This window comes from Macaca thibetana, chromosome 16 (genome assembly GCF_024542745.1).
Source record: "Macaca thibetana thibetana isolate TM-01 chromosome 16, ASM2454274v1, whole genome shotgun sequence".
Classification (NCBI taxonomy): domain Eukaryota; kingdom Metazoa; phylum Chordata; class Mammalia; order Primates; family Cercopithecidae; genus Macaca; species Macaca thibetana.
The window spans coordinates 40,700,430-40,727,279 of record NC_065593.1 but is presented as its reverse complement, the minus strand read 5'-3'; the positions used below and the strand labels follow the sequence as shown (position 1 = coordinate 40,727,279).

General features: G+C 36.3%; 1 protein-coding gene across 1 annotated transcript in view; it reads left to right on the top strand.

Moving 5' to 3' along the window:
- The first annotated feature begins 17,307 nt into the window (after positions 1-17,307).
- LOC126939425 (40S ribosomal protein S17-like) overlaps positions 17,308-26,850 on the top strand; it is a 670,460-nt gene continuing 660,917 nt past the window's right edge. The window contains exon 1 of the mRNA XM_050764792.1: positions 17,308-17,311. The gene's annotated coding sequence lies outside the window, so the exon portion shown is untranslated. The remainder of the gene's footprint in view (positions 17,312-26,850) is intronic.

The following is a 26,850-nucleotide window of genomic DNA, read 5'->3' as shown; positions in this document are numbered from 1 at the left end:
GCAGCATGCTTCTACCTAGGTATCCAGGCGTTTCCATACATCTTCTGAAATCTAGGTGGAGATTCCCAAACCTCAATTCTTGACTTCCTTGCACCTGCAGACCATGTGAAAGCTGCCAAAGATTGTGGCTTGCACCATCTGAAGCCATGGCCTGAGCTGTACCCTGGGCCCTTTTAGACATGGCAGAAGGAACTGGGAACACAGGGTACCAAGTCCTTAGATTGCACACAACCTGGGGACCCCAGGCCTGGCCCACGAAACTACTTTTTCCTTCTAGGCCTCTAGGCCTGTGATGGGAGGAGCTGCCATGAAGACCTCTGATATGCCCTGGAGACATTTTTCCCATTGTCTTAGGGATTAACTTATGCAAATTTCTGCAGCCAGTTTGAATTTCTCCTCAGAAAATGGGATTTTCTATTGCATTATCAGGCTGCAAATTTTCCAAACTTTTATGCTGTTTTCCTTATGAAACTGAATGCTTTTAACAGCACCCAAGTCATCTCTTGAATGCTTTTCTGCTTATAAATTTCTTCTGCCAGATACCTTAAATCATCTCTCTCAAGTTCAAAGTTCAACAAATCTCTAGGACGGGGCAAAATGCCACCAGTCTCTTTACCAAAGCATAATAAGAGTCACCCTTGATCCAGTTCCCAACAAATTCCTCATTTCCATCTGAGACCACCTCAGCCTGGACTTTGTTGTCCATATTGCTTATCAACATTTTGGGCAAAGCCATTCAACAAGTCTCTAGGAAGTTCTAAACTTTCCCACATCTTTCTATCTTCTTCTTAGCCTTCCAAACTGTTCCAACCTCTGCCTGTTACCCAGTTCCAAAGTCGCTTTCACATGTTCAGGTATCTTTTCAGCAATGCCCCACTCTACTGGTACCAATTTACTATATTAGTCCATTTTCACGCTGCTGATAAAGACATACTCAAGACTGGGAAGAAAAAGAGGTTTAATGGACTTACAGTTCCACATGGTTGGGGAGACCTCACAATTATGTCAGAAGGCAAGGAGGAGCAAGTCACGTCTTATATGAATAGCAACAGGCAAAGAGAGAGCTTGTGCAGGGAAACTCCCATTTTTAAAATCATCAGGCATCGGGAGACTCATTCGCTATCATGACAGCAGTGCAGGAAAGACACACTCCCATGATTCAATCACCTCCCACCAGGTTCCTCCCATGACATGTGGGAGGAACACAATTTGGGAGTTACAATTCAAGACAAGATTTGGGTGGGGACACAGCCAAACCATATCATCATCCAATGACTATGTTCTTTCATTCAATTTGAGATCCTGGTTCTTGGTATGAAATGTGATTTCAGTGAAACCTAGTCATATTTGCCTTATGTTATGAGGTTCTGGATTTTATTTAAACCTTTTGTTTTCACTGACTTTCTCTGACACCATTCTATCAGGAAAATTAGAACACTACCTTTTTACTATCAGGTGGAGACAGAAGTTCAGATTCACCATTTGGCCTCTCTTAACCCTGAGACTTGGCCATTCCTTTTTACTGCCCTGTGCTGTCTATGTAGTTTCCATTATTGTGGGGGTGGTCTTTTTAGAACTATACAGTGGTAAAGGCCTCACTCTCCACTTGGTCTCCTTCAACACCACTCTAGCAGGAAAGGAGAAGGGCACCTTATTACTGCTGAGTGGGGATAAAAGTTCAGGCTCCTCATGTGGTCTTCATTGACACTCTAAGCAGGGAGCCTAATTACTGGGCAGTCTCAAGTCCCTACTTGACCTTCTCTGACACAATTGTTGCAAGGGTGTTGGGGTAGATACCTCCTTACAGTCTTGCATGGGTAGAAGTCAAGGTTCTTCATACTGCCTTTGTTGGCATGTATGGGGATTTGACCACAGATTTGAGGGAATTTCCATCACCTATTACCTATTTTGGACAGGAACAGAAATTCCCCTCATTTTCTTTGTTGTCTTAGTTTTAAATATATTTATTTTGGAGCATAAAACCTCAGAACATATAAGTTTATTCTTCCTCTCACACATCAAAAGTTTCCCATTTCCAATTTCTTTTTATCCCATGTATTTGATTCTTATTCCACTTACATTTGAAAACCTTAAGTGGTAGCAAAGGCTTATTAAGTGAAAGGATAAATAATACATGTATTAATACCAAAGTGATGAGAGTGAGAAGAATCATTCTGTTATCTTTCCCCATCCTGCAATTTGAAGAAGGTTCTTAGCAATTTTTAAAAATTTATAGAATTGCATTATTTAATTGCCATAGAGCTTCAAATAGAAGTAGTACAACATAGAAAGAATCCAGAGTTGACAGCTGCATCCTAATTATGCCACTGACTAACTAAGTAATCCTAAGAAATTCACCTCTATGAAGATTTAATTTCTGCATTTACAAAATGGAAACAAACATCTGTCCCTTCTTATGGATTATGAATGCTTCAATGTTCCATTAAGTGGAAAGCAACAAGTAAACCAAGTTTAATAAGCATAATAACAGGATAATCAAATTTCACACAATCTATGCTCAACAATTAGGTGCTTAGTGTGTCAGAAAGGAGAGAAATCCAATTTTTAATTGTCTGTCTAAGAATGATCAATTTTTAAATCCTAGAATATAGCTTTTAACATAAGTGGCAGAATATCAACATAGTTTTGTAAGAGCATAATAATAAAAGTAAAACACAGTAAAATTTATTAATTTTAAATATATTCATGTTACTATATAACTCATCATAGGCACCTAGTGATCACCATTCCTTAGGTTTCTTGTCTGCAGAAGTTCTAAAATAATATGATCAGGATAAAGTCCAATGTCTTTCTATATAAGTGTCTAGAACACTTCAAACAGCTTAGAATGAAACTCTGATTTAGGAAGAATGAATCTGAGTAGATAGCCCAACACAAATTAGGTCATAAAAATGAAACAACTGCAGGAAACTTGAAGTTGCTTGTTAAACTAGAGAAAACCATTTATTGAAATCTAATGTATGGATGTGTGTCTTCAGGGTTTGTTTCTGACTTTAATTGGAGGATTACTTTAAAATTGTTTCTGTTTCTCAACAGACCATATACTGAGAAACGAAATGAAATAAGCTTTTTTCTACTTCAGTAGGCATGAGAAAACCTCTCTAACACTGAGTTTTAAAACAGTTCTAATGAATATAATTATAAAAATAAAGCATTCAGATTGTATCTAGTATACCTCTCTCTCAAATAACTACCATAAGAAACAAATAAAGAGAACAAATGTTCTCAAATGTAAGGTGTGACAAACCATCTTTAATGTTGCTTACCACACTTGTATACCAAATATTAACCCATTTTATAAGTATACACTTGATATTCAGAAGTATTATCTAGTCTTGGCTGTGTAAGTTGTGTGATCTGAGGATTGTCAAAGATAAATCACACTGGACAAGTTAAACAGGCTAAGGAGATTTTTTAGTCAAGACAGTTGCAGTAGGAGAGAGATTGAACTGAAACAAAAATAGGGAAGAGACTGAACTGGAACAAAAGGTGGGAAAGTTTTTAAGTGCCTGTATTAGTCCATTCGTAGGCTGCTGTAAAGAACTGCCTGAGACTGGGTAGTTTATAAAGGAAACAGGTTTAATTGACTCACATTTCCACAGAGCTGGGGAGGCCTCAGGAAACTTACAGTCATGGTAGAAGGAAAAGCAAACACATGCTTCTTCACAAGGTGGCAGGAAGGAGAAGAATGAGAGCTGAGCAAAGGGGGAAGCTCCTCGTAAAATCATCAGATCTTGTGAGAACTTACTCACTACTATCGTGAGAAGAGCATGGGGGAAACTCTCCCCATGATTCAGTTACCTCCCACTGGGTACCTCCCAGGACACGTGGGGATTATGGAAACTACAATTCAAGATGAGATTTGGGTGGGAACACAGCCAAACCGTGTCAGTGCTTGAGTGATGTAGTTGAAAGTGAGGGCAGAGGTTGGTCAATATAATTAGGCCACCTGTCTTTGCTACTAGTAGCTTATGGAAATCAGACTCCTATCTTGGCACAGAGACTAAGACAGAGGGGCACTGTATACCTTGATGATTATATTTCAAAAGGATGGCTCTCAGGTCCTTGAGAAAAAAGTTTCCTGGATTATATAGCTGGTAAGAGGCTGCAGGAAGATTTACATCTCAAAGGGACAGAGAAAGAATTTGCAAATGCAAATTTTCTAAAGTAAATGGTCTAAGAAAAGGGAAATCAGGGGCCTACAGTCAAAGATAAACCTGTCTAAAGTTTAGTCAACCTGAGGGAAATATTAAGGGCATCTTGGTCAGGATATTATTTATTATCTCCATACTATCTGGAAAAAAGAAGAATTCAGACTTGATTAATGCTAGCCCAAATGGTGTTCTGTGGGAGGCAAACTTAAGACCTATGAGATGTTTCCAAAAATATTTATTTTCAGCTAATGTGGTATTTACTTTGCTAATTCACAATGTTTTTGAGCAAATTACAGGCACTATGGAGTCTTGCAGTTTGAATAAAACAAAATAAAATAAAACAATCTAGCCTTTCCTTAAGCCATTATTTTTAAATTGAATAAAAAATCCTTGCAAAACTTATGTTCCAAGAAACAGAATTGGGGGTCAAATAATCCTTAATTTCCCCTTTACTTCTAAAATTCTATTATATGCAATTAATAGCATGATTTTCTTGGAATATAAGAATTCATTTCTGGTTTTAATTCTTTGCTCCCCATCTCTGCCCTCCAATGCAAATCCCCAGACAGATTCTTTAACACTTGAAATGATTGAGGAATCACTACAGATTTTTAAAATTCTGAAGCAGACCATTTAGTATTCAAAGTTTTCTAAAACCGGTAGCTACTTGCCTAATCATTACTTGTATCTTAGAACTGAGTAAGAGGATTCCACAGAAGTTCAGGGAAAAAAATGAATCCTAAAAACCATTACTAAGCAACAACTTTTTATGTGTAATCCTTTAATTTTTTCTTGAGAAATTTCCAAAAAAAACAAAAAACAAAACTGAAAGCAGGGAAGGGAGGAAGGGAGAAAGCAAAAGAAAGCTGCGTGTATGCATTTATCTCCAAGGGTCCTTATTTCACTAGTTATGTAAACAAAATTTATATGCTACTATTTATCTTTCTCTCTGAAGTATCCTGAGAGTTTTAGCCGTGTAAAATCTCAGGCAGCGTTTTGGCTTCAAACTTCTTATTAACCATTGCAGAGGGAGGGGTTATATACTGGGAAAATTTATTTTCTTTGCTGTCCAAAGTAAGTATAGGGGCCAAATGGCTGAAGTTAGCTGGTAAATTTCTCTCTTTGTTATAACAAACACTAGGGAGATAGCTCCTTTGAGCCACGTAATTCTAATTTTGCCAATTAGTAAGAGCAAACTAAGAAGCAAACTGGTATTGGATTTTCTTGTAAACAGTACAAATACATTATTCTACCACAGAACAGAAGATATTAATGTAGTGTTCTTTCAAGAAAATAATAAATTAAGGTCAACAATATAAATAAAATAAGCTTTATGTAATCATCAGCTGAGAAAGTTAGATGAAAAATTTTTTAAATGCTTTTGATTATTAAAGTATAATATAACCATGCTGTTAAACATATCAGTTTACATTACTGTGTGCATTGGGGTTGGTATATCTAAGACTAATGATAAGCAAATAACTAAAATGACTTCCACTGTTACTTACCTCTGAACAGCTAATGGTAGAAGACAAAACCAAATTACTCTGTTTTTCCATGGAAAGTTATTCATGTCTTAACCCTTAATAAGAATCCTATCCCATAATTATAGATGTCAATAGAAATCTCATTTCTAACCATGAAAAGTGAATTTTGAGTCCCAAATATGCATTTTAGAAGTACAATCTTATGTTAAGTTTATAATGTATACAGTTGTCTTAGAAAGTAATAGAATACTTTAAATAATGTAAATGTATATGTAAGTAATTCCATACTTTTAAAATATGTTCATTTTCTTCTAGGTTCACATATTTGTCCATTTTATATCTTTAGTACCGTCATGTATGTCAAGCCTGTGAGCCCAGGCCAAGCCATCGCATCCCCTGCGACTTGCAGGTACACACCCAGATGGCCCAAAGTAACTGAAGAATCACAAAAGAAGAGAAAATGCCCTACTCCTGCCTTAACTGATGACATTCCACCACAAAAGAAGTGAAAATGGCCGGTTCTTGCCTTAAGTGATGACATTACCTTGTGAAGTTCCCTTTCCTGGCTCATCCTGGCTCAAAAGGCTCCCCCACTGAGTATCTTGTGACCCTCACTCCTGCCCACCGGAGAACAAGCCCCCTTGGACAGTAATTTCCTTTACCTACCCAAATCCTATAAAACGGCCCCACCTTATCTCCCTTCGCTGACTCTTTTTTCGGACTCAGCCGGCATGCAGCCAGCTGATTAAAAAGCTTTATTGCTCACACAAAGCCTGTTTAGTGGTCTCTTCACACGGATGCATGTGACAATGTACACAACACAAAACATATTGTTGGGGAAAATGGTGTGAAAGGAGCTGGGCACATTCCTCAGCCCGGGGCTCAAAACTCCCTGAGCCCAGTACAAACACCACCTGGAAAGTCTCCGATAAGGAGACAGCCGTTCAAGGTTACTGAAAGCGCAGGAGCCAAAAGAATTTCTTTGTTCCCCTGCAACTTTCGGGCTATAAAAAGCAAACGCTTGCATTGTTCGGGGCCCTCTTGTATACTGTGTAAAGGAGGGACCAAGTTCGAACTTGTAGTAAAGATCCTTGCCGCTTGGCTTTGACTCTGGACTCTGGTGGTCTTCTTTGGGGAACAAACAGTCTGGGCATAACAGGTGAATAATAACATAGTGTGCCAAATGTTAGAGAACTGACCTTATATTTTGACAATTGGAATGCATTTTCTAAAACAACCAAGAAAAAGTTATTTTCTATAAATCCTTTTGTTTATAATCTATTTTTCATTCTAAATCCCATTTTATTTAATCTATTACTCTACTCTCAGAAAAACCTGATTAATAATGTTATTCTACATAAGATAGGATATGCATATTCATGAGCCCTCATGAATTATTTGCGAAATTGAAATGAGTAAACCTTTATCTTATAGGAAAGCAATTAAAAGTACTTGACTCACAAGATGATAAATCAAAACTGAAAATTCAGTCCTCTAAGCACACATAATTTGAAACACTGCAATGAGAAGTAACACAATTGTGCTAGATTAGGCTTCCCCGAGTCAAAAAGTACATTTAAAATATTAAAGCTACTGTTTTCGATCATAAAACATTCCAGTGTAGGTAAAGGTATAGCACATTTTAAAAGACTAAGCTGATGGGTGATTTAAAGTACTTCTGGACAGCATATTATCTTCTGACATATCTGCTTTCTGAAAACCTAAAAGGTTTTATATTTTTATTCAAATGCCTAGGTAACACTGAGAACCAAGAAGATTCCTCCCTCAGGCAAAAAGAGTTTAAATTTACCCAAGTTGCATAGTAGAAATTAACAAGTGATGGAGAGCACAATATCTTTCTATTGCATACTATATGCTAGTTTAATAATCAAATGATATATAAAGTTGTCAAAAAGCAGTGAATTTTAAAAAAGGAATATATAATTTAAGTAAATGCACTGAAAAAAACATTGATTATACAGTATTCTACGTGGAAAAAGCTCAAAGCTATACTTTGAGGTTAAAATTTTATATAAACTAGTTTAGCAAATGGTATTCTAATAACTTCCCAACCTGGCAATATATTTTTCTTTCCTTTTCTCTGCTCATGAGTATGTACAGAGCTGATTTTTTTTAAATCTGGAAAAACATAGATTTTATGTAAATGCATACTACTCCTGGGAAAACACTTCAGATCTTCTTATTTTCCTATCACCAATTACATCTTAGTGATACTGTCCTATAGCATTAATTATCATTGTTTAATATTCTGTTTGAAATATTCTCAGATCTTCTTTCAAGTGTTTGTGTCCAAGTCTCCAAGTCCATTTTAAGATACCTCCAGGATCTGAATTATGTTGTTAATTTATTTTATGTTGCCTCTTTCTTTTTTCCTAACAAACTCTTTCCTGCTCAAACCTCCTAACATCTTGAAAAACAAAAATCCTGCCTTGTTCAGAAAGCTTCATATAATGAAAGTGTATTTATTTTTACCAGCTTCATCAAGCAAGGCTTCACTAAATATCTGTATTTTATGTGAGCATTATAGCTTAAGACTGTTTGCTTTACTTTAAGAGAGGAGACCACCCCTCATATTGTCTTATGCCCAATTTCTGACTCCAAAGAAAGAAGAAGTACAAACTAAAAGGCAGAAATGAAATCCACAGGCAGAAATGAAATCCACAGGCAGACAGCCCGGCGCCGCACCCTGGGCCTGGTAGTTAAAGATCGACCCCTGACCTAATTGGTTCTGTTATCTATAGATTACAGACACTGCATAGAAATGCACTGTGAAAATTCCTATCTTGTTTTGTTCCGATCTAATTACCAGTGCACGCAGCCCCGAGTCACGTACCCCCTGCTTGCTCAATCAGTCACGATCCTATCGCATGCACCCACTTAGAGTTGTGAGACCTTAAAAGGTACAGGAATTGCTCACACCGGAAGCTCAGCTCTTGAGACAGAAGTCTTGCCGATGTCCCCGGCCAAATAAACCCCTTCCTTCTGTAACTCAGTGTCTGAGGAGTTTTGTCTGTGGCTTGTCCTGCTACAACTTAAGACTTTTATTTTATAAAAATGGGAAAAGATATGAGAAATCAATGGAAATCAGACAAACATAAAAACACCTTGGTATATTGGGGAGATAAAAGCCTTGTAATTAGGTTCGGGATCATGGTACTACTAGGTCTTAGAGACCTGAGTCACTAGATTTTTGAAATCTCAGTTTCATCATTTATTAAGTGATACACTAAAGCTTAAACAGGGCAATATATAGATAACAATTTATATTGTAGAGTACTGTGAAATGAAAGGAAGCATTATAAGACAGAATGCATTATTGCTAAATGACAGCTGGTAGAGTGGAGCCATCTTAACACTAGTTGCTGCAGATGTTGATGCTGTTTATGCCTAGCAATTCATAGATGGATAATAAAAGAATATTAGATTCACAACATGGAAGTAATTGACTAACAAGACGATAAGAAGAGAGGAGACCCAAGATGCTCTTGACTTTAGGCATGAAATTCCCACATACCTGGAAGACCAAGGCCACTTCTCCACAAATCTGTCTAATTCTGAAAACGAATCCACTCAGCGTTTCATAATCTATTAATAAAATTTAAGTTACTTTTTACTGTTGGAGGAGAAAAATACATTTCCTCCGAGTTCATAAAATATTCTGTTCAGGAGAGAGCATTTTCTTGATGTTATAATTAATGTAGTCTGCCTGCTGTAGCTATTCAAACATTCTTTTATTCTATTTTTTGCCCCATGGCAATTCTCTGACTACTGTTTTGTCATTACGGGTAAGATACATTGCATAATAAGACTGCATACTCATACAAACATGGATTTTTTTTTATCATACTTTTAGCCTTACTTCATGTTCTGTATCTAATTTGTCTAAACTTATGGTGTAACCTCAATTTTTCTCCAAGGCATTCAACATTATTTGCAAAAAGATTCAAAGTTAGATTTATTGTTATAAGAACTCAGAAACTGAATAATATGAGCAAAAACAAATCATTTCAGGATTATTTAAATCTTAGTGCATTTGCTGTACAACTGTTATGTAAAGAACAGTCCTGGGGGTTGGACACACAGAGAAGTGTTGACCATCTCTGTACATGATGAGTTTACAATCCGTAGTTTAGACATCATTATGGTCTGAATATTTGTGTCCCCCGTGGCCAAAATTCCTATGTTGAAAACTTCATTGCCATTGTGATGGTATTAAGAGTTGGGGGTCAATGAGTGTGATTGGATCATGAAGGCAGAGCCCTCATGGATGGGATTAGTGCCATTATTGAAGAAGCCCAGGGAGCTGCCTTGTCTGTTCCGCCACGTGCAGACAGAAGGCACCATCTATGAACCGGAGAGGGGGCCATCACAAGGTAGTGAATGTGTGGGTGTCTTGATCTTGAATTTCCCAATGTCCAGGTTGCAAGACACAAGTTTCTGTCTAGCTACTCCATTTATATTTTGTTACAGCAGTCTGAATGAACTAAGATAGACATTATTGTGACTCTGAGGGAAATTGTGGAGGAAAGAGAGTGGTTTAGGGAAAAATGACTCTCACTATGATAAGTCAAATTATTTGGAGACCAGTGATACTGAAGACAGAGAAATATGATGATGACATAGAGGGGTTTCAAAAGGTAACTTTATGTCATCTGCCCGTTAGATTGTTTAATGCTTATGCATTTCTTTATATTTTTACCACGAGTATGTATTACTATATTTTATATATTCCTATATAAAATACAGTTTTGTTTACATTAATATTTGTGAGAGTCATCCTTGTTAGTACTGACAGTTCTCAGCCACTCATTTTTATTTCTGTGACATATTCCATTGTGGGATTGTCGAATGCATGCACATATTAAAATTTAAATATTAACTATTGCCAAGTTGTTATCCAAAGTGATCGTAACAATGTTTATCTCAATCCACAGCGTATGAAGAGTTCTTGTTATGCCATAATCTTGTCAATACTTGGTATTGTCGAACACTTAATTTTGTCAATATAATGGGAATGACTTGTGAATTTCTCTTGAGTTTTTCTCTTCTGTTGGAGTTGGTAGACAGGAATCACATTTCTCTTCGTACATTTTGCTCAATTTTCTATTGGGCTGACTTTTTCTAACTAAGTTTTAGGAATCATTTTTACAGTATATTCTTCATACTTATGTTTTGGTGATTATACACATTACAATATTTTTCCAGTCTGACATATTTTTACATTGTGATTCTTTGTACAGAAATTTAAAATCTTAATGTGTTTGAAAATTTCAGCCTTTTTAAATAGTTTATTCTATTTGCATCAAGAAGTGTTTTCTTAACCTGTCTTTATAAAAATTTTGCTATATTTTCCCAGAATACACAATTTGGCTCTTTATATTTACATTTTTTTGTAATATGCAGTATCATTCTAATTGTATTTTTTATCTGAATAATACAATCCTAAGACCATTTGCTGAAAAACCCACATTTTCCCACTAATTATAATACTATTGCTGCCATATATCAAGTTTTATAAATGTCTGGGTCATTTTCTGGGGTTTCTATTTTATTTTGTGTCACCCTATTTTTGTGTCACTTAAAACACTGTTTAAATTACTATAGATTTATAATAATCTCAGTATCTGCCACATCAATTTTGTATAATTTTTCCTGTTTCAAAATATTCATGACTGAACATGTTGTCAAAATCTCAACAAAATATTGTTGTGGATTAAAATTTTGAATTAATTTTGAGATAATTAATATCATTATTATATTGAGGCTTCTCATATATGAACACAGTATCTCTCTAATTTTTTTCTTATCTCTTTTAACAATATTTTATAATTTTATACATATTTAAATCATTTATAAGATCTCCTAATAGTGTTCTCACGGGTTTTTTAAGTTTTTATTATTTCTGTGAATGAAAATTTTAAAAATCAATACACTTTACTAGAATTAGGGACCCTAAAACCACTCTTAGTTTTTGTGTGTAGATCTATTATCTAAAAACTTTGCAATGATTTATAATAACTTATATACAAATTATCTTGCATTTTTATACAGAGATTTTCATCATTTAAAAATAGAGTGGCATTACTTTCTGTTATTTCCATATTCCTTGTTGTATATCTTTCTTGTCTTTTGAGTTAGCTAAACCTTTAGTACAATATTGAATATTAGAAGTTATAGCAGATATATTTGTCTTATTCCTGAATAAAGGGAAATACTAGAGTTTTGCTATTTTGTCCATATTTCCTATCATTTTCCTCCTACAGAAACCCTCTATCAGGTTAAAAACTGAAATTATTTTTTTCCTATTCCCAGTTTGTTATGAATTTTTATTGAATAATTTTTCTACATCTAAATAGATAGTATGTTTTCTTGTTTACTTTCTACTATTTAATGTGATGCTAATATGGAAATAGATTTGCTAAGATTAAAGATCTTTATATTCCTTGGACAAATCTTGTTTATCAGAATGTGTTTTGTTGTTAGCACATGCACAAACACCACACATGCATGCACGCGCACACACACACACACACACACACACACCCTGAATAATAACCTCCAAACCAGTTCTTAAAATCTATGTGTAGAAGAAGAAAAAATGAGAAAACAGGCTTAGTGTCATCCATAATCACATAGAACAATCACATTGTTCAAACTGAGAATAACACAAAATTTCCTGGATCTCAAGGGTTTAAAAAATTATGGATTTATTTTGTTAAATTAAATTTGTCCTAAGGCTGCCTTTGTACTTTGAATCCCTACAGAGTAAACTGCAAACTAACTTAGTATGTAAACAAACTGCAACCTTAATAAGAGTATATTCTTGTAACAAATAGCTGAGTCTCAGTCAATTACATAGCCAAGCTTCAGCCAATCACAGGCTGCCAACTGATCAGACCATGTTCACAGAAAGCAAATGCCTCATCACACCATGTCCAATAAATGCAAATGCCCATCTGTAGCCAATCAAACTATTTCTGTACATCACTTCCTTTTGCTGTCTATAAATACTGTCCTGCCCCTGTTGCTGGGTAGAGCTCTCTGAATCTCTTTTTGTTCTGAGTCTGCCCAGTTCATGAAACTGTCCTTGCTCAAATAAACTCTGCTAAATTTAATTTGTTTTAATAGTTCTTAACAAGAGATTTTATTCTAACACAACATATAGTCAAATAATATGGCCCAAATAGTTTACCACATGGGCAATTCACTTATTTGAATTAAACTACACACGCTCAGTTTAAAAAAGGGAAAGAAAGAGAAAGAAAATATTTTGAATTGTATGGTGAATTCTTCCCATGAGGCTATTCAATAAATATATTCCCTAAAACAAACATGATGGGAAATGCTAATGTCCTAGTCTGTTTGTTATCGTCAATTTCCCCATAATCTCATAGCCTACGCATCTTACTACATTAAATTGTATTTAAATATATGTATTTTTCATAAAATATGACCCCAAGTCAAATGCATCATCCAGTGACCAAAGAGGCAGAAACTTTTTTCTCCAATACTAGAGGAAAAATGGACTATGCTGGGCATATTTTGAGGTGGACTATTGAACAACATTTTTGTACCTTTCCAATGGGTATTTAAGGATAAGTTTTACAGCTGCATATTCAACACACAGAATGGTTTTAGAATCTTATGAAATGGGAGAATTCCCTTATCCCCCTGGCAGGGTGTGCGACAGGGGTGTGGCTCGCTTCTTTGGTGCCTGCACTGCTCAACACTAGGGGAGCACGCAGCCGGGCAGGTGCAGAAGTCGTGGGGAGCATTTTTGGGTTCTGACCCCACCGCAGCATCTAGGGGTGAGTGTTTACAACTCCTGAAGCCTAAGTGAGCCTGTGTTACAGTGTGCTCTTTCAGTTTTGCTGTCTGCAGGCAGCTTGTGTTAATCAGCTCAATTAGACCCTCTGCCTTATAGCAAGGACAGAGGGCTTTCTGTGTTCTGGATTCTTGCCTTAGTGTGCTGGAAAAATCGGATCACATTTGGGCTTGAAAGATGAGTGCAAGGTTTTAATGAGTGGTAGAGGTAGCTCTCAGCAACATGGCTGGGGAGTCAGAAGGGGGATGGAATGAGAAGGTTATCTTCCCCTGAAGTCGGGCTGCCCAGCGGCCAGAGTCTCCTCTGATCGCCCCCGGCCGAATTCCCCTCGGTGTCCACGTCGTTCCGCCGTCGCTGGTCTGCCAGCGTCTGCTGGTGTCGGTCAGCGTGTTCTCCTCCTCTAGAGGTCCAGCCAACTTGTATGTGTGCCTGCTAAGGTCTCTTGGGCACAGGATGTGGGGGCATGACAGGCCAGAGTGGTCTTGGTAAATGCAACATTTGAGCCCGAAAACCCAGAGTGCCCGTTATTACTTAGATCCATGGGCACAGGCCCGAGGGTGGAGCCCTTGCCAGGGACCTGCCCCTTCTCTACCCAGCACTTCCCTGTCCCCCTCCCATATCACCTACACAGTGACTTTAGCATTAGAATCACCTGAAAGGCTTGTTAAACTACAGGTTGCTGAGCCCCATCGGCAGATATTCTGATTCAGAAAGTCTGGTGTGGGGCCTCAGTTCTAAAGTGATTCTATGACCTTCTAAGAAGTTTCCAGATGATATGGCTGTTGTTTACCTGAGGACCACCCTCTGGGATAACCACTGACTTTAAAAAGGGGTTTAGGTTTTCTTTGGATCCAAGCAAGCTCAATTTCCACTGAATGTTGACAGTGTTTGTTTCTTTGTGTTGGGAGGTAGGAAGCCAGGGGAGAAATTTAGCATGTTTTATTAACTGTCACATGATAGGTGTTTTAGAATAAACTGGGGACTGAAATTATTCGGGGACTGAAATTATTCTAATTCACCTATAGCCAATATTCTTTAGTGCCTACTACAAAATTATAATAAACTTCTTAGCCATCAACTGCTGAAAGTCTTGTTTCTTGTAGCTTATAATTAACAGTTTAAGATAATGTTATCAGCCAGGGATTGTTGATGCATTTCCTTTCCCCATGGTTAAAATATAAAGAGCAAGACCATTCTTTTGACAATTTAACATTTTGGCTCAGCAATTCTTGACATTTGTTTTGCATTCAGAAGCCATGATATAACCTCTTTGCTGTGGCATGCCAGTTTTTCTGAGTTATCCTTGCCAGAATGCATTTCCAGGTTTTGATGAAAGATTTGCTCTTGAAATCAGTTATCTTTCTTCTTGCTTATTTTTTTCAAGACAGAAATACCTCTTTATAAATAAATAAATAAACCATCAGAATTTTATCACCATCTGAAAAGGTCATAGAGAAATCTGAAGAAAGTGTTTAAGGATTCATGATACCATTAAGATATCTCCAAGTCCAGCGTCTTGTGGATTCCTTTAAAAGGAACTTTTATGGTCAAATGACATCTGGTCCATAAGCCATTTTTTCTTATCCTGAAGGTTGTGGAAACACAAAAGTTTATACAAAAGAACAAAGATGTTGTTTCTTTGATAAAGTCATGGACTGCAAAATACCATCTGGCTTATACAATTGCTTGAAATCTCATTAAATGTTAAACAGATAAAGTATTTCAAATAAATTAATAAAAAGCTCTAGTTTCTAATTTAGAAAACATCAGTCTGAAATTTGTAATGACAAACTGATTAAAAGAAGACAATTTAAGCAGATTTATGTGACATCCATAGCTATAGTCTGAATATTACAAAAATGAATTATCTCTTCTTTCCCCTAGCCTAAGTTTTTTTGTTTGTTTGTTTTTTTCTGAATATGCATATGCCGTATCTAAAGTTCCCAGTAAATGTTTCTGGAGTAGATGAGGTAAACAGTACCACTAAAAAGCCTCTGGGCATTGGTGAATATTGGTAAATATTAAGCTTGATAAGTTGTAAAGACTTCATTTTTACTTAAACCAACTTTCACCAAATAGTCCCTTCTGGGAGGCTTTCATACTCGGCCTGCTGAAAAATTTTGAACTGACAGTGGGTTTTATTTGTTTACTTTGCATCTTTTTCTACTGAAAATGTACTTACTCACTTTAGAAAGTTAACCATTCATTTGGGGGAAAAAAAAAATGTGACTGCATCTACCCAAAGCCAGATACATATGCTTACTGCCCTTGTCATTCAATGCAAAGTAGTTTCCATAACAACCATTATATCAACTGAATGCAAAGAGTCCTATTTTTTTCTAGGACATGAAACCAACTTTCTAAAAGAGAACACATGTTAATATCTTCTCCTCACTATATTACTATCAAACTATTTGGTGAAAAGCACCCTGTCTCTATAAATTAACATTTCTGCTGGATATTTCTTTCAGAATTCCCATTTTCCCTTATTCCTTTGTTTAAGTATAGTGTCGCAACCTCTCCTTCTGCTGGGTCTGAAATCCCCCTTGTCAGAGGTCGGCTCTGGTTCAATCTCTGGTGAGGAAAGAAAAGTCACTTGGCAGTCTGGGCTCCAGAAAGGGATTTTCTAAGCAATCTTTTTGTTTATTGCCCAGGTTCCAACCACATCCAAGTCTTCAGAAATACCTAGTAAGTCTAATTCTTAAATTCTTCCTAGGACGCTCCAATGTGAATTTCTCAGAACTACAGGCATTGCATTTTTAACAAATGTCTTCTCTTAAATCATTTGCCAGCCTTCTAAGTCCTTCCATCTTCATAAATTGTCTTTTAGATTTATAAATATTATCTGATTTTACGAAGACACATTGTTCCTATTTATCATTCTTGTTGAATTTGGGTAATTTTGGGGAGAAAGTTGTGAAAATGTCTTTTTTTTTTCTTTTTACCATCTTGAAACCACAAGTCCTAAATATTCAAATGAAATACACATGGAATTTTTGCCTTCTATCTTATGAAAGTAGTAAATTTAATAACAATTTCTCATGATGTATTTAAACTATTTTATTTGCAGAAATTTGGGGTTAAAATCATTTAGTAGTGATTCTGTAAATTAAAATGATTTATACTTATGCTTGTTCTCTGAGAAGGCTCTTAGTTGCATGTACCTCCTATTCCATACCACCTTCATCCTAACTTTCAAATCTAGCATCAGAACAAACTAGATTTATTGGCTCATTTGACAAAAAAAAAAAAAAAAAAAAGAAGAAGAAGATTGAATTTGCTGTGTATGGAAAACAAGGGAACAAACAAATTTTAAAAAGTAAAGAAAGAGAAACAATGTCAACTTTCAGCACATTATCAAAATCATATACTTTTAGGTAATAGGGAATTCCAGTTACTGAAGCTTGAACCAAAATTTAATGGCTAAGAACGTAAAAGATAAAACTGGGTTAAATTCTGTTGTTAGGATTAAATCACAGTCGGTGGAGCAGCTCACACCTGTAATTCCAGCACTTTGGGAGGCCCAGGCAGGAGGATCACTTGAGCCCAGGAGTTTGAGATCAGCCTGGGCAACATAATGAGACCCTGTCTCTACACAAAATAAAAAATTAGCCAGGCGTGGTGATGCATTCCTGTAGTCTCAGCTTCTTATGTGGCTGAGGAAGGAGGATGGCTTGAGTCTAGGAGGTTGAGGCTACAGTGAGCCCTGTTCATGCCACTGCACTCCAATCCAGCCTGGGTGACCAAGTGAGATCATGTCTCAAAAAAAAAAAAAAAAAAAAAAAAAAAAAAAAGCAGGGGGGGTTGGGGGCAAGAAACAGATTTTGTTTTATTCTCATCTGTTAGAGCTCTAGAGATTAGTGGGCAAAACCAAATTGTGAATAGCAACAATAAAATAAGAAGAATTCCTTCTTTGTGATGTCAGTGTTTTCAATTTGTTTACAGCTAACTTTAATTTCAATGATTCAAGATCCTGGAACTGATAAACAAAAGGTCAAGACTAGGACACACTTCTCAAAGTCCCTACATGCTACTGTTCTATTTAACGTTGCACAAAAACACACCTGAAGGAGCTATAGGAATCAAGCTTTAACTCCCTTTGCAAGATGACAATCTCTGGCCTTGAGAAGACTTATCATGATTTTCTCCTTATATGGCTTGAGACAAAAGCATAACACAGGGACAGCGTGGAAACTTGAAGATGAAAGCTAACTGTGTGAATGAAGTGTTGCTGCCTTAGACAAGATAATCTGCTCATCAAAGCAAAAAAGCATAATTCAGTATGCCTGGGATGTCTCCGTATCCAAGGAAAGAAAAGGATCTGAAAGAAATTGTTGACATTCTGACTACTTAAAGTAGATGCCTTGTTAAATGAGATTTCTGCTGAGACTAGGATGCTCTGTATGTGCCTATCAGCTCAAAAATATAATGAAAGGAAAGTGCTCTGTGTTTCCTGTTGACTTTCATACCCAAAGATCAATTTAATGGAAAATAAAAAGCTTCCATTCATGGGATACGTCTTTGTATTAAAAGGGATTAAACAAAGTTTGGAACTTTAGGAGCTATTAGCATTATTATGTGTGTGAAGAAACAGTGAGTCCCCAATTCACTCCTCACTTTAACTGAGGGTTACCTTCTTTCCCATTAAATGCGAAAGTCATTAAGTCTTTTTGTATTGAGCATAAGATCAGAATGTCAGTTAGCGTAGAAAAAAACGACAAATCTCATAAAATCTCATAAAATGTTAGGAAGTTGGGGGAAAGCAAAAGCAGCTATAATTTTTAGATATTCATTCAAAAATATATGTTATTGAAGCTACTGTCCATTTTCACATAGTATCTATTTTTTTTTTATTATTCTTTTATTCTATGTGTATTCTGATGAGTCTTCACTAACTTATGGTATTATGGAGCATAACGTAGGTTAAAATACTCCTGACAAAAAGAGTCAAACTCTCTAAAATATTCGAAGAGATTTATTCTGAGCCAAATATGAGTAACCATGGCCCATGACACAGCCCTCAGGAGGTCCGGAAAAGATGTGCCCAAGGTGGTAAGGGTACAGCTTGGTTTTATATATTTCAGGGAGACATGAGACATCAATCAAATACATTTAAGAAATACACTGGTTTGGTTCAGAAAGGCGGGACAACTTAAAGCGGTGGGTTCCAGGCTATAGATAAATTTAAACATTTTCTGGTTGACAATTGGTTGAGTTTATCTGAAGACCTGAGATCAATGGAAAGGAATGTTCAGGTTAAGATAAAAGATTGTGGAGACCAAGTTTTACTGTGCAGAGGGATCTCTCAGATAGCAGACTTCAGAGAGAGAGCATGTTGTAAAATGTTTCTTATTGAACCTAAAAGGGTACCTGTCTCTTAGCTGATGATCTCTTGGATCTGGAAAGAAAAGAAGGAAAAAAAGGGGAAAGGGGATTCTCTATAAGATGTAGATTTTTCCCACAAGAGGCTTTGCAAGGCAATTTCAAGGTGTGGCAAGGAAATATATTTTGGGGTTAAATATTTTTTTTTCCTTGTCTCATAACGCTATGCCAGAGTCAGATTAAAAAGTAAGTCACGATATATAGGGTCAAATAAAACCCATCTGATGAGAAGTCATGGTTTGTAGGGCATGATTTACTAGACCCCTGAGGTAGGAATTTGGGCAAGTTAAAAAAATCAGAGCTTAGTCCTCAATACCTATCTTAATTTCTTCATACAATCTCATGCAAGCATTGCTGTATCCTTTTTTTTTTTTTTTTTTTTTTTTTTTTTTTGAGACAGGGTCTCGTTCTCTTCCCCGGGCCACAGTGCAGTGGTGTAATCAAGTCTCGCTACAGTCTTGACCTCCTGGGCTCAAGTGATCCTTCCACCTTAGCCTCCCTAGTACCTGGGACCATAGCCATGCACCACCACTTATTAGCCTCTCCTGGCTAATTTTTAAATTTTTTGTAGAGATAGGGGTCTCATTATGTTGCTCCTGCTGGACATATTTTAATAAACTGCAGGTGTCAGAAGAAAGAACTATTTCTTAGTTTTTTTTACAGAACTATTCCTGTAGTCTCAGCTTCTTATGGAGCTGAGGAGGGAGGATGGCTTGAGTCTGGGAGGTTGAGGCTACAGTGAGCCCTGTTCATGCCACTGCACTCCAGCCTGGGTGACAAAGTGAGATCATGTCTCAAAAAAAAAAAAAAAAAAAAAACAAAACAGGGGGGTGGGAGGCAAGAAACAGATTTTGTTCTGTTCTCATCTGTTAGAGCACTAGAGATTAGTGGGCAAAACCAAATTGTGAATAGCAACAATAAAATAAGACTTCCTTCTTTGTGAAGGAAGTTCTTTCTAAGAAATAGTTCTTTCTTCTGATAATTTCATATCAATTAAGAAGATAACATGTTTCAAGAAATACTATTTAATCCACTATGTGTATAAGTGTCTGCTGTTAGCCACGATTCATTGGGATCTTATTGCATATCTCAGATGTCCATATCTCATATCTCAACGAGATTACCCTTCAGTTTCACTTATGTTGGTTAATGTATATTTCTCAACCTTTTTACCAGACCACACCTTCCCAGAAAGCAGAATCCTAATTTGTTTTTTTCTTGGTGGCTACTAATTTTCTACCATAGTACCCAGCACCCAGTATTCACTCAGTTGTGTTTGTGAAACACATAAATGATTTTTATCTAAGCTCATTTATTTTTAAAGTACTTTTCTAAAAATATGTCTTTAAAAAAAAATCCATTGCCAAAGGGAAGAAAAATTTAAAGTTTCTTTGGTTACCTTGGCAGATCATCTAGATGATTTGCATCAATGTCATCTTTTTGTTATACCCATTAACATGGTTGTTCTTAGAATGAATTATAGTGATGAAGATGGTAATAACGACTAGAATCAAATGTTTCTTTACAGTAGAGAAAGCTTTCAGTAACATTATTCCATTTGATCTTCACAAAATCCATGTGCTGGTGGAGTGGCCACTGTTTTTCTTATTTTATTTATTTATTTATTTATTTATTTATTTATTTATTTATTTATTTTTTTAGAGACAGAGTCTCGCTCTTTCACCAGGCTGGAATGCAGTGGTACAATCTTGGCTCACTGCAACCTGTGACTCCCAGGTTCAAGTGATTCTCTTGCCTCAGCCTCCTGAGTAGCTGAGATTACAGGTGTGTGCCACCGTGCCTGGCTAATTTTTGTATTTTTAGTAGAGACGGGGTTTCACAATGTTGGCTAGGATGGTCTCGATCTCCTGACTTCGTGATCCATCCTCCTCGGCCTCCCAAAGTGCTGGGATTACAGGCGTGAGCCACCACACCCAGCCTTGGTTATTCTTATTTTATAGTTGATTAAGTGAAGACCAGAAATGTCAAGTGACTTGTCCAAGATCACATAAATAGCAAATGCAGATGCGGGAGATTTATATTCTGGTCTTTCTGATTCCAAAACTCCATACTGAATGCAGGTTAGTCCCCAGTTTACAAGTGCCTGAATCATAAAGCCTTCTTCAATCTAAAAACAAACAAACAAAATAACTAACACCCACATGATCACAGAAATCACCAGTCCACTTGACCACATGACTACAGGATACTCTTAGGCCATCAAACGTCCCATTCCTTGTTTCTGGTAGTTAATGGAGAAGAGAAAGCTTGTGTTTTTGCAAATTGCCTACTGCTTGCTTGAGTAAAATCCTTTAAAAATATATTCTGTTCTGTGGAAATATTGTCATTGCCTCCTATTGGTTTGTGTTTGCTTGTTCATACATCTTTAATGCGATGATGAGTACTTTGCAGCCAAGCTGCGTAATTTTCTAAATTATCACAGGTTAATTTATTGCTGGATCATCCAGAAGTTCTGGACAAAGAAATGTCTTCAGCAAGTACCGTCGGGTACCTTCTAGAGAAGAGTACATGGAGGGACCAAGTGGAAGCCTCTTCCCATCTTTTTTTCTCTAGGGCCTTCAACTTTTCAATTCAATCCCTTCCCTGCCTTAGTTCGTAGAAGCTTCTTTTGAAGTCTTCTCTCCATGCTCAACTCTTGTTTCATCTATTACAGTCTATTTAGCACAGAGCAACCAAGGTGATTCTTTTAAAGCAAATCTAAATACATAAACCACTTGTCAAAAATCCTTCCAGAGCTTCCAATTTCAGTTAGAATAAAGTCCAAAGATCTGACAATGAACTCCAGGGCCCCACGTGATCTGCCCTCTGACTACTTCTCCAGTACCGCTCTGACTCCCACACTGTGGCCACTCAGCAACAGCCACACTGCCCTGCTGACTCCTTCTTCACTTGCCAAACATTATCCCACCTCAAAGCATTGGCTTCTCTCTGCCTCAAACACTTTTCCCTTAGCTATTTTCACAGCTGTTTCCCTCACATTATTCAAGTCTCATATTATCTCACCAAAGAGGCCTTCTCCCAAATTTTCTATATCCTTACATGATTTATATATTTTTTTCACAGTACCAATTGCTACCTAACATTGCATTGCATATTTATTTACCTATTTAGAAAATATTCTGCCCTAGAATATAAACTTGAAGTCAGGAAATTTGTGTGTTAGTGACTGCTCTATTCTCAACATCTAGAATAATGACTTCATATAGTAAGAACTCAATAAATATATATCAAACACATGAAATGAATCAGTAAATAATATCTTAGTTTCAGGGGCTATCATTTTGCATTTTTCTCAGGATATTCTAATGGGAGGATATGTAGGGTCAATGAGGATGCAACAAGCCAGTTGGTATCTAAGCCTAAAATTTTTTGTAACATCACATTCAATTTCAGAATTACTTAAACTGCAAGTAAATAACAGTACATTTGGAGCTATCCAAGTTTTTTAGTCGATGGCATTCTTAGAGCAAACTTGTGTTGAGTATTATCTATGTGTCAGGCACATCACACAGAGGGTACCTTGGACCCATACTGAGAAAGCAAATATGGAAAATGTACAATTGCTTTTGTCAAGAGACGCATAGTTTAGTATCAGTAGTAGTTTATTTTAGTAGTAGTTCACTTTGTGGGGATACATTTATTTGAGAAATAAAGAAAGAAAGGAAAGGAGAGAGGAAGGGACCAGTCTACGTTATTCTGTAAAAAGGATTTATAGATAGGGTAGAAAAAGAGTTCAAATTAGGAAAGAAATTTAAATTTTTTGACATCAGTTTTTAGAAAGGTCTTGTCACATACTATCCAGATAATATTTTATTTTTGTGTGGCATGAGAATAATTGTATAAGATACATTATGATATTTTATAAATGAACATTTGCCAATATAGGAATCTTGTCTACCTATATCCTCTTCAAGCGAAATTTCATGTTCCCTGAAATGACCCTAATAACTTCTAGAATAAGTTGTAATATATGAGAACATGTAGCTAATATATCTAATTGTGATCATTCATCAGTTTTTTAACCACTGATAAAGGAATAGGAAATGTGATCATTTCATGTCTCAATCATAAAGGCGCTTGTATTACTGTAATTACTTGTTAAAATTTGTATCAAGATTTTAATTTTTAATAGAAAAAAATGTTGTGATTTACTTTTTATTTTTTATTTTCAGTTTCTAAGTTACCATTTAGCATACAGTACACATATTACTCATTCTAAAGCATGTAAGTATCTCACCTGCCTAGCCTCACCCTTTTGAATGTATGTTTTGAAAATAGATCAACTTAAGCATTCTTTTACCATGAAAAAAATCATAAATGGATAAAATTATAATATAACTTTAGCCTAAATTCTGTTGTTTTGACATTCTCCATTATGACTTAGAAAACCTGTCCAGGTCTATTGTCTATTTTTTTGTCCTAGACCAGTAGAATTGAGCATCAACCCTCTTTAGGAGTTGACAGTCTAGATGACTGATGAAAAGAACAAATGTGAGTTCCTTTTGTGGTTAATGATACTGCTATATTTCTATACCATCTGTTGCCTCTTTTCCTGGAAAAAAAAAGAACTCATGCCTTCTTAATCTTCAAGGAGATTGTTCTTAAAATTTGTTGGATGGTCTATATTACTGAACTTCACTTCTATGTCCTTATATTCCCAGAGCCAATCATTTCTATGGAATTAGAGCTCCAAGACTATAGAAACTTCATTTACTATCTTGCTTAAGATGAAAAGTGATCCTTTAAGTTTGTTTTTGTTTGTTATTTGGTTTTAGATTTTTTATCTTCATATTCTGTATCCTGTTAATGAAATAACCCAATCCACTGTGTGAAACTGGTTCCTATTTGGCTATATACTGAAATAAAATAAAAATTTTATTACTTTGAAGTAAATCTCTCCTGGAAGGCTTTTCAGAATTGTTCACTAATTAATAAATGTTAGTTTCTGAAATTGCACTGAGAACCCAAATACATATTAACACTCTTATTTTCATCATAATGGTCTTTTGAAATAAGCATGCGTGATATTCTGTAAGCAGGGCTGAGCTTAGTAAGTTATTTAAGAAGAGGTAGGAATTGATTTGTTAAGCAAATATTTATCAAACTTAAACTCTACAGTAATTGACATGACATTAAGCATGAAGTAATAGTTCATGGAGAATGCTAGTACGGCTGCTAAGAGAAAAGCATACAGAGTTTTCAGCAATGTACTGCCATTCCAGAAGGATACGAGCAAAACAGAAAACCAGTATGAACACATCACATTACAGAAAACCAAAATCTTCCCTAGGAATTAACTACTGGGGGACAATTTTTTATAAGTCTCTCACATTTCTGCATGTCTGTTGAGCAAGGGACACTAACTGCCTTTTTATTCTTATTTTAATTAATTCATTTATTTATTTTGAGATGGAGTCTCACTCTGTCACCAGGCTGGAGTGCAGTGGAGTTATCTCGGCTCACTGCAATGTCCGCCTCCCAGGTTCAAGCAATTCTCCTGCCTCAGCCTCCTGAATAGCTGGGACTACAGGTGCATGCCACCACGCCCAGCTAAGTTTTGTATTTTTAGTAGAGATGGGGTTTCACCATGTTGGCCAGGATGCTCTCAATCTCTTGACCTTGTGATCCACCCGCCTCAATCTCCCGAAGTGCTGGGATTACAGGCATGAGCCATTGTACCCAGCCCTGCCCTTTTATTCCTAAGTTTCTTTCCAAGGATATTTATATAGCAAACAGCCTTGGAAGTTAGAGATACTGTTCCTCTCTGGGGCAAGGAGCAGGTTTGCTTAGTATTTAACATAATAAAAGTAATTTCTCTTGAAACAAACATCAGGCAGGTTTGCTTACTGCCGATTATGAAAGATTCTAGTTACCTAACTTAGGGCTCCTCAGCCATGAAACAAAAATTACTGCATAATTTTTCATTTAGAACATTACACAAGGCCCTCTGCTTCATCTCACAGGACATGAGAGTTACAGAAGAAACTGATGGAAACATGAAGCTCATACTGCTTTCTGTGACATGAGCAATAAAGGCCTTTGTCTCTGACCAAATAATCTCATGTCTTGTTAAAATCCACAAAACTAGGCCAAGTTTGTTAGCTTGCAAGTAGAGTGAAAATCTTACATTCTTAACACTTCTTGACGTTAATTGATACATATCCAATAGTTACAGTTTTAACAAACACCACTAGAAAATAGCCCTTAACTGCCCTAATTGTTGAAAGGGGATGTAGAAATCATAATTAATTGTTCTTGGAAACTCCACGGAAGCTTGCTATCAATTCATGGAAGAAGAAAATCAGAGCATCATGCCCCATTGTGGAGCATGAATTTATACGATTTGCTTGGTCTGAAATTCTTACTTAAGAGTGTTTGTATTTTTGGGCCGGGCGTGGTGGCTCACGCCTGTAATCCCAGCACTCTGGGAGTCCGAGGCGGGCAGATCACGAGGTCAGGAGATTGAGACCATCCTGGCTAACACGGTGAAACCCCATCTCTACTAAAAATACAAAATAATAGATGGGCATGGTGGCGGGCGCCTGTAGTCCCAGCTACTCGGGAGGCTGAGGCAGGAGAATGGTGTGAACCCGGGAGATGGAGTTTGCAGTGAGCCAAGATCCCACCACTACACTCCAGCCTGGGCCACAGAGCAAGATTCTGTCAGAAAAAAAAAAAAAAAAAAAAGTTTGTATTTTTGAAAGGACATAATGGAGAGAATAGGTAAGATACCATAAATCATAAGACAGTCGCTAAAATTTTTCCAGAATTCAAGGAAAACAAGAAATTAAAAATGAAGGACGTATGTTGAATTGCAGCTTCATTTGATGTCTCTCACTTTACCGCAGCACACAGGCCATTTTTCAGTTTGTTAACCTATTTATGCCTAGTGTTCCATTATTGGAACACTAAGCTTGTGGGAGTTATTTATATCCTACTGCTCAAGGTCATCGCCAAGGTCTGACTTTTCACACAAAAAATTTGCAACCTCCGGCATAAATTGAAATATACCAAGCTCTGTTGCACTCTCAGGTACTCTGCATGTACATTTCTCGCCTATCTCCTGGAATGTTATTATCCTTGCTTTTTTATAGTGGGCTTTTGCCCATGCTTTGAGTTAAGTGATATCTCCTCTAAAACTTCTTATCTGACCGCTTTATTTAAAATAGCCTCTTTTCGCTTATTCTCCACTAGTCATTTTGTTTACTTCCATGGGTTTTGGTTACTTTGTAGATTTATGCATATATTTGTTATTGTTGTCTCTCTTGGTGAGAGATAATGTCTTATCTTCATAGGCTCCATTGTAGCTCCCTTGTCCAGCACAATGCCTAGCATGTAGGAAGCCCTCAAGAAATATTTGTTGATTGATAAATAAATAAAGGAATGTAAGCACTTAATTGATTTGAATATAAATATAAAATTAAATATGTAATTATAGTTATAAAATTATTACTTATATTGTATATAAAACTATAAGATGGTTAAAAATAAAATTCCCTTTTAATAGACTGTGACAACATTTTAAAATAACAATAATTCTAACAAAGTCCATTGGTAGCAGAAAGCTCTCAAGAAAAATGGCATAAGTGGGATAATTTCAATAGAAAAGTTTTACTTCTGAGTTGATAATTTAAAAAATATAAATGTAGGCATATTATTGCTAATTAAACAGCTAACTCCCAAACAGAACTCCAAACAGATATCTGCTTTCAAAATTAACACAGTTAAGTAAGCACACACACACACGCACACCCTAAATATGAATGAATATTATATAACAAAGAGGTAAGAATAAAAAAAAAATAGTATGACAGCACTAAAACTACAAAGTAAGACCAGAGGACAAAAACAGCTAACATTTTGTAGATAGAATAGGCTATTAAAAGGAATTAATTATTTAAAATTGAGTCAAATAACAAAACTCAACTGTGTATTATCT